This window comes from Atractosteus spatula, chromosome 6, assembly GCF_055471065.1.
Source record: "Atractosteus spatula isolate fAtrSpa1 chromosome 6, fAtrSpa1.hap1, whole genome shotgun sequence".
Classification (NCBI taxonomy): Eukaryota; Metazoa; Chordata; class Actinopteri; order Semionotiformes; family Lepisosteidae; genus Atractosteus; species Atractosteus spatula.
The window spans coordinates 11,290,662-11,306,603 of NC_142711.1; positions in this window are offsets into that span (position 1 = coordinate 11,290,662).

The window sequence follows — 15,942 nt, forward strand, 5'->3', positions numbered from 1 at the left end:
ACCAGATTTTATTACCAGATGAGTTGCCAGTTGTGAGTTGAAGGGTTACAGTATATGGCTGCTGGTGATGTACTTACCTGTTGGTGTTGGATGAAATATTTTTTCACTAACATTTGTTTGATCAAATATCTAACATACTGTCAATGTTTAATTTAATATATCGTATATATGTGTTGTTGTGTCAGTGACGTATTGCAGTAAAATCTGGGAACAATTTTCATTTGATCCCAAAGGAGTCCGATGCACTTTCCTTAATTAAAATTCTTTCTGTGAAGCCCCTCTTCCCGGCAGATCAAGTAGTGAAGTCTGAAATTGCTCCACTGATTGGATTGGGGAGCATTTTTAGGTGGAACAGTTTGAGGGGAACATAACCAGGACACCACAGTTAACATCCCTACTCTTTATTGACCAGGTGGTTAGGGCCTCAGTTTAAAATCTCATCCAAAAGGGCACCACCCCCAGCGTTCTTGGTGACCATAGGACCATGGAAATAGGATCAGAAATTCTGGTTCAAAGGGAAGTGTACCACCAACTTGTCCACCAACACCGCTTATAGCAGAAAATTGTTTTTCCTTGAAAGCCTGCCATCCCTATAGTGACCATGCTTTGCCTTACCTAGCTACCAAGTTAATGGTAACGTCTGTACAAATGATCTTAATTGAGATAATTTACAGCTGTTGTCTGAAAAAAAAATCAAATCATTCTTATTCAAATTATTTTTAAGTATTTTATTTTATTAGGTAATGAAAGAAGATGAAAACATTAGCTCAACAGACAAAACAACATTAAATCTTAAATCTTTGAAATGGATGGAGTAAAAAATAGAGTTGACAAATCTGAGCAATTTGTATGTTTGCAAAAACATGCTATTTTCTTGGATCATTACACAAATCAATGGGATTACATTCTGGAATAAGCTTATTATCAATGTTTATTGAAGATTATACACTTCTGTTGCTTTCAGTTATAGAGTTTTTTCACAATCTATCCATCCACTATTGATTTGGCAGTTACTGTACATTGTTACATTTTATATTTTCCTTAATATTGATCATTTTACTGATGTAGTCCTTAATTGTTACTGGAGATTACTGCCTTTGTTTACTCTTCATCAAAAGTGTCACACAGTACTTATTTTGAAAATTATTAACACTTTTACCAACAATAAATAATTGAAACTGTTCTGTAGTTTCCATTTTAATTGCAGAGGTGATCCCCAAATTGTATGTGTGAATCATACCAAATATAGTTATGAAATATTAGAGTCACAGGCATATTTCTGTAATTCTGTAATTCCTTATTCGTATCCATTATTTGTTTATGAAAACAGTTATGATATTTCTTTAAGTTTCCTTTCTTTTCAGATTTTGGGGCACTTTTCTAAACAAATTATGGAATTATTCTCTTCTTGTTCTTTCACAGCAACTGTATGCAGACGCAGCTTCCTTTTCTTAACTTTATTCATTCGCAACCTAATACTGTTTTCTTATTGAAATACTCTTTTTTCTACATTTTTTTCAGACTTTTTTTCTACAAGTCTGATTTTCTACATACAGTAACATTGACTTCAGTATATGGTTGAAAAATACACCAATTCAATTGTTTTCGGCATGACACAATAACGTAACTGAAAAACAGCTGTGCTTCTTTATTATGTAGCAATCATGTTCCTGGTGTAAAGTTCTGGTGTAATGTTCTTTAAGGTCCCAATTTCTTCAAACACCTTTTTTGGACTGTGTATGGCATACTTTTATCTACCTGTGTATGCCATACAAAACATGAAAACGAAAGCAGCTACAGTGAACAAATATAATTATGGAAACTTGATTTAAATGTTAATTTCACTTTCATTCTTCAAATTGTGTGAAAATGTCCAGTTGTGATCATCCCTGCATGGACTAAATTCTCTCTTTTACAGATGTTTTTGTGTTTTCCATGAGCTTCTTTCTTAGAATAAGTTATTAAGTGTAGAATGTTGACTTTCTTTGCCTTTTTAACATATTTGAATTTCACAAGCCACTACCTCAGGACACTTCTATTCTCAGGTTTGTTGTCAGATGTATACAGTACAGACTTTTATTGGTTAGTTGGCACTTGTCAGTACTTTTCCCACTTTTAATGTGTCGGTATTACATGGGTGTCACATTGTTTATCCTGCTGATGATTTTATTAAGTAAGTACTAAATCTATAATGATGTTTTAAAGGAGCAATATGGACACATTGTATAATTTTATGAATGTGAAGTTAGTTACTAATTTAAAGTAATCTTGTAGATTTGTCAGGCATTATTTCTAGAATGCAGTTTTCACTTAGATCACTTAGATAAGTCCATATGTTTAAAAGAAATTGATGTAAGGCTAATTTGTCTATAATTCTCTAGCTGTGTTTTGTCTGCTTTTTTTAATATGTTGCATATTCAAACTATCTCATGCCTTCTTTCTTCCAGAAGTAGCTTAATACCATCTGATACAGTATGTCATACAAAAACACTGTACAGTACATACAGTACCTATTTATTTTAACAATTTGAAAATCTTTTTGAGAATGTATTTTTTAATAATTAATCATACTGGTGATATTGCATGATATTTTCTTTTTAACATGGAAGCACAAAAGGAAAACCTACATGGAAAGGAATATTAACTGATTATTATGGCCCAAAAATAATCTGTACTCTTGTAAATGAAAATTATTTTCAGTTGCATAGGTTGCTGCAAAAAAGCTGACCTGAAATTATTATTCATGGAGTAGCCTTGCCTCGGTAATTACTAAATAATTAACATTAGATGTTGAAAACGTGTTTTCAAGCCCTGTGCTGCAGATGCCGCAAATGTGTTGTCCTGCTCTTGCTGAGAAATAAATATTTCTGAAATGAAATGCATTTTTTTTAATTGAACATTAATGTTTTTTTAGTGGTGTCAAAATGAGTTATTAGATGACAAGAGGAGCAGAAATATTCTTTCATTCTTCTGTGATGCAATTCATTACTGTGGTATGGTACATCTGCAAGGATATTAATTTAGAAGTTTCACAGCTCAGTAGAGCAATCCGTTAAGTAGATTACTAAGGAGACTTTGTTTCTGTTTCACAAGCTTTAAAGAAAACTGCACACGGTAAGTATATGTAATATATTTCTGAGGTAATTCAAATACATCCTTCTCGCTTTATTGACTGCATGCATGTAAAATATTCTGATGTCTAAATTTAACAAGCTGTTGCCATTGTTAAGTGTAATACAAGTATGCTATAGTATGTAATTAAAAAGAAAACTTTTACTAATGATAGAACACAGAACACACAAGGGAATTCTAACATTTAAAAATGAGAAACACATACAGTAAACATTGGCTTCGTCACTCTGCTCTTCTCCCCACTGATAGCTGGTGTGTGGTGAGCGTTCTGGCGCACTATGGCTGCTGTCACATCATCCAGGTGGGGCTGCACATTGGTGGTGGTGGAGGGGATCCCCATTACCTGTAAAGCGCTTTGAATGGAGTGTCCAGAAAAACACTATAGAAGTGTAAGAATGTATTATTATTATTATTATTATTGTTGTTGTTGTTGTTGTTATTAATATGTCAAAATAACTTTATAAACATTTAGTTTTGTCTCATTACATTTTAAATGTACTTGACATTTATTAAAAACTAATTCATTTGGAAAAAGTTGTGAAGGAAACATTGTTTTTATATATAGTACATATACTCAGCATTTTATTTGTCTTTGTATTTAGCTTTGCATATTGTGCAGTTTTCACTTGCAATTCTTTTCACTCAATTTTTGATTCTTTATGTAGAAACACAATTCCATGACATTTTTGGTTTTTCTCATCAAAACTTAAATGTGTGTATTAATAACAGATAGGTTGTAATTATAGTAGAAAACAATAGCAGAGGATCTGAGTCATTTTTTTCTGATTGTGTCTAGGATATCAATGATGTTTACACACCAGTGTATGAGTTAATTTATTAACTTGTGAAATTGAAAATACTGTACAGTACATTCATGACTATATTTGCTGAGTTATACAGTAGCGCAGGACATCGATCATTGATGCTACTAAAAATCCTTCTGAGGATGAAATCCAGCTGCTCCCTACAGGTGTTCCAGCACCATCCTCTGGAATAAGCCTGCTGAATGACGAGTCTCTGGGGCAGCCCGCCAAAGGATGCTAAAAAAAACCTTAAATGATCAAATAAAAACTTTACTTTTTTAAATGGTTTAGTTCTCATGACTACTCATTCAGGGGAAACAAAAAAACAAAAACAAAAACCTAGACAAACACACTGAGAACACAAACTATAACTTAATTTTTATCAAGCATGTTGTGATGTTTTGCCAGACTGGCGGGCCAGGTTAATTGGGATCTCTGTTTTTTTTTTGTGTGTATGAATTTGTGTCACTGCGTGTGTATCCTTTGCTGAACTGGCCTCCTATCCAAGGTGCGGTCCTGTCTTGCTCCTAATCTTCCAGGACAGCAGGATAGGCTCTGGGTTTCCATAAACCTTACCAGAAATAGGCAGCTTCCTCAAAAAGGAGTTTGTTATAAGGAGTTTAAATAGTTAGATGAACCCTGCATTCCAAAGGAGTATGTTTTATGTAATCTGACATATCAATATGATGTTTTACCATGTTCATACAGTTGGACAAGAAATATTTGAGAAGGACATGGGATACAACCACTGAAGAGCTATACCCATCTGAGTGATGTGCTACCATTACTATGCACCAGTAGCCCCACCACATAGTAGATCAGGTAAAAGAAAGAGAAAAGGTTTCACCAATTGAATTACAATTCAATGTGTTTGTTTGTTTGTTTGTTTGTTTGTTTGTTTGTTTTTGGGGGCCAGATTATACAGGCCTAGAATGGAATTTAGCCAGGACACTGAGATTAACTCCACTGCTCTTTAAAGAGTGCTATGCAATCTTGATTTAAAGTCCAAAGGATGACACCTCCTACAGCACAGAATCCCCTGCAATCATAACTGGGCATGAAGAATTCTTGTCCTATTGCCTGCACCACTTAAAGCAGCAACGTAAAGTACAGGGCAGCCAGCCTGCTACAATATGCTAATTCTGTTATGGGTGGAATATTTCACCATTTTCATCTTTGAGATTGCAGATGCTAAAACTTACCTAATTCAGTAATAATTTGGCTTTTAAACATTCTGGTTCTGTGTTTTTTCAATGGAAAAAGAGCATAGTCCGCCCATTCAATATCTTATTTTTGTTAATTTACATATTAAAAACCTATGGCAAAAGAAAGATTTTTGTGTGCATGACTTTTCTCTTCTACACATTTCATTAAGAATATATTGGTAACTTACACTTAACATCTGTCCTATGTTGTGATCAATAATGTCATCCGCTATGTACACTATCACAAATATCATCACAATCATGAGTATTCATGGTACTAAAGGTTTATAGGGGTCTTCAAATGCTATTAAAGCTAATTGGCAATAACTCACTATTTTCATACAACACCCAAAGCTCTTTTCTTAATTAAATCTCTTTCCATCAACACTCTCCCATTCTGTTGCATAAATATTCAAAACATAAAGCTGAGAAGACAGGGAAAATAAATTATCTTAATACACTGAAAACCCCCTTACAAAAATCCTTTGTGTTGACCAAGACTCGTACACTCCATGTAAAGCCACAGATTATATTAAGATACTTCTTTTTAGAATATAAACAATGGGGAAAAGGCAAACTGCTGATGGGGTTTATTTTAATTACATTCAACTGCAGATATTACTTTACAAAACCATGATGTTTCAGTTTAAAAGCAGTCCCATGAAAATCAGCCACATTCTGAGGCTTTTAAAATAAGAGTGCAATGAAGGCAGAAGTATACATAAATTAATGACTTTAGTCTACTTCTTTTCAGACTCTTGCAAGTTCCATCATCTCTGATTCAAGTCGAAATACAAGACCACGTTTCTGTTTAACAGTTTATGCAAAGTGTTTTTCTTAGCTGGTACTGGAAATGATCAGACTTGAAATAGTGTCAAGGAGAGATTGGTCCAGTCACAGGGCTTTGTTTTTAATGGAGTTAAGAGAGTTTGCAAATGATTTGCCTCTTATTAAGATCTTTGAAGCACGAGAGTGTGGGTGGGATAGCAGACTTTAAAAGACCAGGATAAATAGAATTCTTTAACTTTACTTGATATTACGCCAGGCTGGTGTGGGAACCGATTGTGAATCTTTCAGGCTTCTTTTTTTAATCCTTTATTAAAAAGATAAGTCAATTGAGAACAATTTCTCATTTACAGTGATGACCTGGATAGTGCCCTTTCATACAATTTCAATCATATACTTTGCTGAAAGGTACAACCACAGAGCTCTACACTAGATTTGGGCCACTGAATTTCTGGTCCAGCGTCTGTAGCCTAAAAGACAGCCTTTCATTTTTAGATGTACATTACATTATAGACGTTAAATCTTTCCTTGTTTCTCGCATAAATCACTCATGTGAACTTTGACCACAGGTACATTAAGGACTGCTATGACAGATGTGAGAGTTACTTCAGCGCGTCTCACAGTGTGATGTATGGCTATGCAAATGCATAGCACTTTTCTTCATACAGTACATTTAAGTGTGGTATTAACCTCACATGCGGATACAGCTCCTCACTTGCACTTCCAAAGAAAATCTTCATGCTGAACATGCAGTTGAGGAAAAAGACATTTACTCATGAAATTAACTTTTTACCTAAATTTGTAAAAGGCATTACATGGTTTAATGGTTTATAGATGATATTGATGGAATATAAGAAATATATATTATATAGATGCCCTGGTTTTAAGCACCTATTAAAATAGATTTTCTTTTAGGACCTTTTAGGGAATCTTTCAATAGTATGGACATGAAGTTTGTTCAGTTATTTATCCTGGCTGCATTAACTCTCCTTATAAAGTCATTTTTGTCATATTATTTATGGAAAATGATATGTGTTATTGTTCTGGAAAAAACAGAATCTGCAAGTGATTTCTTTAATTTTGTTTTACTGCAGTATCTTGACCCATATTTTTGGTACACACAATATGATTGGTCTGAAGTGATACTGTTTTGCAAAGCATCTTTGTCCATGATCTTAAGTGCATGTTTATTCCTTTCAATCCTTAATTAAAACTTCCATTAACAAAATTACAAAAAGGGACTTAAGTCTCTGCTTTTCCAAGTAAGAGCAAACAATACTCCCTATTGTTCTGTCAAGCCTCCTCTCAGCAGCAGAAATGAAATAGATTTGACATCTGGAGCTTTAAAGTACCCCACAGCAAATGCAAAGGAATGTTTCTCAACATGACTATACTGAATGCACTACACTACCTCTGTACTTTATTATGTTCCTGATAAAACTACTTCCCTTGTCACACATTGGGCAAGTTATGATAAGGGGCACACTTTGCAGTTTTATTGCTGTGTTAAACTTTCATCATGTCTAAAATGCATAACATATCATGAAGTTTAATATAAATAGGGTTCATTTTTACCTTTTAAATTTACATGTAATTTGAGGATCCTGGAGCAGTTGCCTGCGATGTGCATCTTCTTTTGAAGACCCTGGGTCAGTTTAGTATGTTTTCCCAGCACTGCAAAATCGCCTTGTCTGGTCCTCAGTATTGGTTTCCTCCTGTTGAGGGATAAGGAAACTGCCTTCTGCATCTTGTTCTGATTTTATTGCCACTGATCGCAGACTCCAAGCAGTACTGGGCTGTACAGAAGCCACATGAGCATTGTGTAACTGAAAACATGTAGCGTTGGATCTTCTGGGAGGGAAATATCATCAGCGGTCTTCGGTTTTTTGCTGGGGATTCAGAGATGTACAGTATCTCCATTTAAAGCACTCCACGTTTTTGGAAACAGGGCCTCATTTTGTGAAGACTGATTCTTTGTTGAAGTAGAGAAGTAGTATCTGGGGTCCTGATGTGTTTGTTCTCCCTTATGAAATTCCAGAAAGGTTTTTCTTTTTTAAGCATTGCGCTAACCCATATTTACATAAAGAAGGAACAGTGAGAATGCTTGCAGAATATAATAATAACACTTATATAGCACTTTTCTGGACACTCCACTCAAAGCGCTTTACAAGTAATGGGGACTCCCCTCCACCACCACCAATGTGCAGCACCCACCTGGATGATGCAACAGCAGCTACAGTGCACCAGAACGCTCACCACACATCAGCTATCAGTGGGGAGGAGAGAAGAGTAATGAAGCCAATTCATAGAGGGGGATTATTAGGAGGCCATGATTGGTAAGGTCAATGGGAAATTTGGCCAGGACGCCAGGGTTACACCCCTACTCTTTTCGAGTAATGACCACAGAGAATCAGGACCTTGATTTTACATCTCATCCAAAGGATGGGCATTAGGGGGGCATACTGGGGCATTAGGACCCACATTGACCACAGGGTGAGCACCCCCTGCTGGCCCCACTAACACCTGTTCCAGCAGCAACCTTAGTTTTTCCCAGGAGGTCTCCCATCCAGGTACTGACCAGGCTCACACCTGCTGAGCTTCAGTGGGCTGCCAGTTGTGAGTTGCAGAGTGATATAGCTACTGGCGATATAATTCCGATATAATTCCAATATAATTCCAATTCAGTACTGTTTCAGTGTCCCGTCGAGTCAAATATTAACTAGTACCTCAGAAAATGGTAAATTAACCCACTATGTCATTATTTTATTCACTGCTTTAAGTCTACATTACATTAAAAACAATTAAATACATTTAGAATTGTAAATTGATTAATTAGCTGAGAGCTAAAATTAATGACATTATAGTCACCTTAACATATCTGTATGTCTGTTCATTTACATAGATTTACATAGCTAAAACTTTTACCTGTTGTTAGGGATTCGGTACGAGGGACCGAACCAGTGAGTGAACCCACTTGCAGGAGCGAACAAAGCCAAGCCGTAATCCGAAAGCAAGCCGTAATCGTAGAAACGAGCCGAGAGTCCAGGGGAAGCCAGATATCCGAAAGGGAACGAGTACCGAAGCCGAAGCGTGATCCGAAGTCGTAGTCAGTAGAGCAATCCGATAATCCAGGGGTAGCCAGTGATCCGAAACAGAGCGAAAGTAACCAAGCCAAACCGAGATCCGAAAAGCCGAAGTCCAAAGGGAAAAGCCGCAAACCGAAAGCCAAGACGAACACAGGGTAGAAGTAGGAGTAACGCAACCGGGAAGCTCGAAAGGAAAAACCAATACTGAGCAACGAGGTAGGGAAGGAAAGGTATTTAAGTAGGATGAGACGGGGGTGTGGGGGTGAATGGGAAAACTAATAGGTGAACTGATTGGATAGGGGCTACGCCTACTTCTGCCTCCTCCGTTGCCGGGAGGCAGGGATCGTAACATTACCCCCCCCTCTACGGGCGGCTCCTGACGCCCTAACGGGACGATCCGGGAAGTTAAGGTGGAAGAGGTTGGGGGTCCAGAATATCCTTCTCCGAAACCCATGAGCGCTCCTCCGGACCGTAGCCTTCCCAATCGACGAAATATTGCAGGGATCCACGAGACCATCGGGAATCCAGGATTTTATTTACCGTGTAAGCAGGGAGTCCATCAATTACTCGAGGCGGTGGGGGTTTTTGTTGCGGTTTAGACAGGGTGGATCTGTGAAAGGGTTTAAGGAGGGAAACATGGAAAGTAGGGTGGATCAGAAGGGTAGGAGGCAAGGCCAGCCGGTAAGTTACTGGGGTAATCTGGGCGAGGACACGAAAAGGACCAATGTACCTGGGAGCAAGCTTGCCAGAAGGTTGCCTAAGAGGAAGGTTACGAGTAGATAACCAAACAAACTGACCACGTCGAAGTCTGGGTGGGATCCAACGGCGCCAATCACTTACCTTCTTCTGCTGAGCTGAGGTGCGAAGAAGGGTGGCTGTGGCCTTCCTCCAGAAGGTCTTCAGGTTAGAGATGTAGTCCTGAACCGAAGGTACCTCTGTGTTGGGGTGGGAGTCAGGGATCAGAGGAGGCTGATAACCTAAGGCACACTTAAAGGGAGACATGCCAGTAGATGTAGTATACAATGAGTTGTGTGCATACTCTGCCCATGGGAGCAAGGACACCCAATTATCATGGGTAGAGGAGATATAAGTCCATAAATAGGTCAGCAGTTCCTGATTCATGCGTTCTGTCTGACCGTTGGCCTGAGGGTGGTAAGCTGAGGTTAGTGAGACTGAAGCGCCCAGTGACTTACAGAAGGCCCTCCAAAATCGGGAGACAAACTGAGGGCCCCTATCTGAAACAATATCCTTAGGGATGCCATGCAGTCGGAAGATATGCTGTACAAACAATTCTGCTAGTTCTCGAGCTGTAGGTAAAGATGGTAGGGGAATAAAATGAACAGATTTGGAGAAACGGTCTACCACTACCATAATAGTCGTGTGTCCATGGCTGGGTGGAAGGTCAGTAACAAAATCTACTGAGAGGTGGGTCCAAGGATGATCCGGGATGGGTAAGGGTTGAAGTAGGCCCGCTGCCCTCATCCGGGAAGACTTCATTTGGGAACAGATAGAGCAGGCCTGGACATACTCCTTGATATCCTTAGCCATAGTTGGCCACCAGAAGTCTCTGGAGATGAAATCCAAGGTACGGTGGACTCCAGGGTGTCCAGCGAAGCGGGAGTCATGACCCCATTGTAAAACTGCCGATCGGACGGGATGAGAGACAAATAACTTGTCCTGAGGACACTGAGGAGGTACCGTCTGCCCAACCAAGGCTCGTCGGACAATCACCTCAATGTCCCATCTTACCGCAGCCAGGAACTTACCAGATGGAATGATGGGTTCTGGAATCAATTCGGCCTCAGGGGGGTCATGGATCCGTGAGAGGGCGTCTGCTTTGACGTTCTTAGAACCTGGAGTGTAGGTGATCAAGAAATTAAACCTGGAAAAAAAAAGGGACCACCTAGCCTGGCGAGGACAAAGACGTTTGGCCGACTGCAGGTACTCCAGGTTTTTGTGATCTGTGTAAATCAAAAAAGGGTGATGAGCACCCTCTAACCAGTGCCTCCATTCCTCCAATGCCAGCTTAATGGCCAAGAGCTCACGGTTACCCACGTCATAGTTCATTTGGGCAGGGGATAACTTCTTAGAGAAGAAGGCACAGGGATGAAGAATCTGTTTTTCTCCATGACGTTGAGAGAGAACAGCCCCCACACCATGGCCAGAAGCATCCACTTCGACTACAAAAGGCAAAGTCGGATCAGGGTGTTTTAGGATGGGGGCTGTTGTGAACAGGTATTTCAGACACTGAAATGCTTCTTCGACTTGAGGGGTCCATTTGCCTTGTCTTGGTCCTTTACGGGTCAAGGAGGTTATGGGAGTGACCACCGAGCTGAAGTTTCGAATAAACTTCCTGTAAAAATTAGCAAAGCCGAGAAATCGTTGAATGTGTTTGAGGTTCTTGGGTGTGGGCCAATCAGTAATCGCCGAGACTTTACTCGAATCCATTTCCACACCCTCTGGAGAGATGACGTAACCTAAAAAATGAATCCTCGAAGCATGGAAGGTACACTTCTCCAGTTTGACATATAGTTTATTCTTGATGAGCCGGGAGAGTACTTCTCTGACATGGAGAACATGATCCTGGAAGGAATCAGAAAAAATTAGAATGTCATCTAGATAGACCAAGACAAATCTTTGTAGGAGATCACAAAAGATGTCATTAATAAAAGACTGAAACACCGCTGGGGCATTAACCAAACCAAAGGGCATGACCAAATATTCGTAATGTCCATGGGTTGTCATGAAAGCCGTCTTCCACTCGTCCCCTTCCCGAATGCGGATTAGATTATAGGCCCCTCGTAAATCCAGTTTGGTGAAGACTTTGGCTCCAGGCACCGACTCAAGTGCTGCTGGAATTAGAGGCAAAGGGTACCGATTCTTGATTGTGATCTCATTGAGGCCACGATAGTCGATGCAGGGACGAAGCCCACCATCCTTCTTTTCCACGAAAAAAAAACTGGCACATGCTGGTGAAGTGGATGGACGTATAAGTCCAGCCTTCAGAGAATCCTGTATGTAGACTTTCAGGGCCTCAGACTCAGAATTGGAGAGCGGAAAAATACGACCTTTAGGAGGGATAGTACCTGGCAAAAGTTCAATGGCACAATCATAAGGTCGATGAGGTGGGAGGGCCAAGGCCTCCTGCTCATTAAAGGCTTCCTGTAGATCGGAATATTGAGGGGGTATGGTAGGAACCCCTGAAGGGGACGTCGCCGTGAGTGCAATTCGTACTGGTAGACGACAGCAATCTTTAATACATCTGGGTCCCCAAGCTAAAATTTCTTTTCGGGACCAAGAAATGTTAGGGTCATGCTGTTGTAGCCAAGGAAAGCCTAACACCATAGGATGTGTTGGGGTCTCAAGGAGATAAAACCAGATGTCTTCCACATGGGTGGCGCCAATCTGCAAGCTTATAATTTCAGTTTGCCATCTAATAAGTCCTGGAGATACGGGGGAGCCGTCGATCGATTGAACACGAAGTGGTGTAGTCACCGGGGTCAAGGGTAATTTCCAAGTTCGAGCGATGGAGGCATCAATAAAGTTTCCTGCCGCCCCTGAGTCTATAAAAGCTAGAAGAGGTCTCCTTTCATTACCCCAGAATAGTGTAGAACGAATAAAAAATCCAGAGGAAAACTGAGGGGATTGAGAAATCTCACTCACCGTAGGAACTTGAAGGTGAGCTGTGCCTCAAGGATGAGTATGAGGCAGGGCAGGCCGCTTTAAAGTGTCCTAATTTCCCACAGTACATGCAGCGACCCTCTCGTTGGCGCCTCTCTCGTTCTTCAGGGGTTAACTGGGTGCGGGCTACTTCCATGGGTTGATCTGAGTCGAAAGATCTGATAGGAGATAGCCGAGGAGCCTTTAATATTGGGGTCCGAGATCTTTCAGCACTTCTTTGACGAATTCTGATATCCAATTCCAACACTTGTGAAATTACTTCCTCCAAGGTACTGCCCCATTGCGGCATATTTACCAGACAGTCCTTTATTTCTTCACTGAGTCCTTGACGGAAAAGAAAAATAAGGACCTCGTCGTTCCAGTGAGTCTCCGCTGCTGCTACTTGAAAATCTATAGCATAGTCTTGTACAGACCGGCAGCCCTGGTGGATGAAGGAGAGGCGGAAGGCAGAGTCTTGACCAACTACGGGATGACAAAAAAAACCCTTAAATTTTCCTAAAAAGAGATCATAATCCTGAATTTCAGGAGCCCCGCAATCAAGCAGAGCAGTAGCCCATTCCAAAGCGCGGCCGGTTAGCAGTGAAACTATGAAGGCGATCTTGTCCTGAGGAGAAAAAAAAGTTTCCGGATGGAGCCTGAAAACCAGCGCACACTGTGCTAAGAAGCCCCGACATCTAGTAGGGTTGCCGTCAAACCTGTCAGGTGGAGTTAGTGGAAGAGGCCGAGGGGCAGGTGTAGCAGCTGGCGGGGGCGGAGCCGAAGCGGCAGCTCCAGCGTTGCTTCCTTGATCGCCGATGGGCGGCATTGCAGACAGGTGCGCAGAGATCTGTTGGACAGAAGCCTGGAGCTGGAGTAAGGCTTGTCCGTGCTGATCCAGAGCCGAGCGAATCTCCTCTTGCTCCGCTGGGTCCATGTTAAATGGCTCAGTATTCTGTTAGGGATTCGGTACGAGGGACCGAACCAGTGAGTGAACCCACTTGCAGGAGCGAACAAAGCTAAGCCGTAATCCGAAAGCAAGCCGTAATCGTAGAAACGAGCCGAGAGTCCAGGGGAAGCCAGATATCCGAAAGGGAACGAGTACCGAAGCCGAAGCGTGATCCGAAGTCGTAGTCAGTAGAGCAATCCGATAATCCAGGGGTAGCCAGTGATCCGAAACAGAGCGAAAGTAACCAAGCCAAACCGAGATCCGAAAAGCCGAAGTCCAAAGGGAAAAGCCGCAAACCGAAAGCCAAGACGAACACAGGGTAGAAGTAGGAGTAACGCAACCGGGAAGCTCGAAGGGAAAAACCCAATACTGAGCAACGAGGTAGGGAAGGACAGGTGTTTAAGTAGGATGAGACGGGGGTGTGGTGGTGAATGGGAAAACTAATAGGTGAACTGATTGGATAGGGGCTACGCCTACTTCTGCCTCCTCCGTTGCCGGGAGGCAGGGATCGTAACACGTGTGATGTGATTTATGATATTCACTTGCATTGAGAGGTGTACATTTGAATTGATCAAATGCTGAATTCAGTTCTGCCTATGAGAGTAAATTCTGAAAGACTAATTTGTGTATAGCAAGATCATTGTTGAGAAATATGACTCTTCTGAGGAGCTCCATAAGGAAAACTACAGTAGAATAAGTGCTTTATAGCTTATTGCAATTTCCATTCTATAATTGTACATTCTTTAAAATAAAAATAACATCAACAGTTATGTTAGCAATTACACTACATGGATAGGAACATACAGAATATTTTACACTAAGAGTAACACTTATGTTACATGACATCATCTTTGGCATATGTCTTATGTAAGCAATCTAGCAGCAAGTGTCATTTTTTTGCATAGATATAGTACACTAAGGTGAATAGTTTCAGTTAAAGAATGCTCAACATTTTAAAGTATTTCTTACAAATCAAGTAGCGTCCCCTAGTGAAATAATTTGGGAACTGAAAGACTGTTTTGTTTTGCACACTGCATTATGTTAACATATTACTACAAAAGTGCTGCATAGCTCCTGCAATTGTATTGTTAACACATGCATATATAAACAGAAATGTGTTACAAGAACAATTGTTTGGCTAAATAAATAATCTGAAAATGAAAATTACTTTACATTTTTCCATTCTGATCTTAATGGGTTAAGACGAGAATTTATTGGTTTAAAAAAGAGTCAGAGTATTTTAAAACATTTACTTTAAAACTTTGGCAGAGAAATACTGAAAGATGGATTTTTAGTCAAAAGCATCACATTTTTAGAAATGTCAACAAGAAGAAAATGGACATTTTTCCCAGTAGAGTGAGTAACAATTGTAAATTTTGAATAAAAGGTATTAAATGTACACAAAGTCTTTACTTTCATGCATCTGTGCTTACAACATTTTCGTAATTTCATTTTCAGTGAGATTCAATTACTTGCAACATTGAGTCATACGGAAGGCACAAGTAACTTTTGATATTTGTATGATACAATATGAAAGGTTCCAGTTTTTCTTCGAATAAACAATCTACACTGACAGAAATTGTTTTACCTCAGATCCACGGTGCATATAGTGATTCATAATATTCTGGGATTCTGGCTGGATTTAACCAGAGAGTTTAAATCTGTTCCATATCCATCCATTATCTAACCGATTTACCTAATACAAGGTCATGGGAGAACCTGACCTCATCCCAGCAAGCAACAGACGCAAGGCAAGATACACCATGGGCAGGACACCACTCCATCACAGGACATACACAGACACCAACACTCACAACAGGGCCAATTTTCCGTGAAGCTAATGAATGTACCAGTGTGTATTTGGACTATAGAAGAAAACTGGAGCACCCAGAAGAAATCCACATGAACAAGGTGAAAACATACAAACTGAAATGAACCCAGGGCTCCAGCACTGTCAGGAAGCAGTACTAATCACTGCCCCATCACGACACCCCCTCAGTTGTATATCTTATTACAAAATTAATTTTGCATATACTGCAAAATACTGTAGGATGTTAGGTGAGTTTTGTTAAAAGTTTAATTTTTGGAAAAACATTTTTAGGAATTCCAAATGTACCAATTTGCTGAATAGGGGAAATATGGCTTATTTTTCTCCAGACAACAGTGCCTGGTTTCTTCACCCTTAAAACTAGCTTCAGATTCTGCAGAGTAACAAACTCAAGTTCACTGCTTTACTTAAAGGGCACACAAAACGTTTTGGCCTAAACCGGTGTATGACAATGACACTATTGGTTTCCAAATTGCATGTATATGTATTCTGTTTT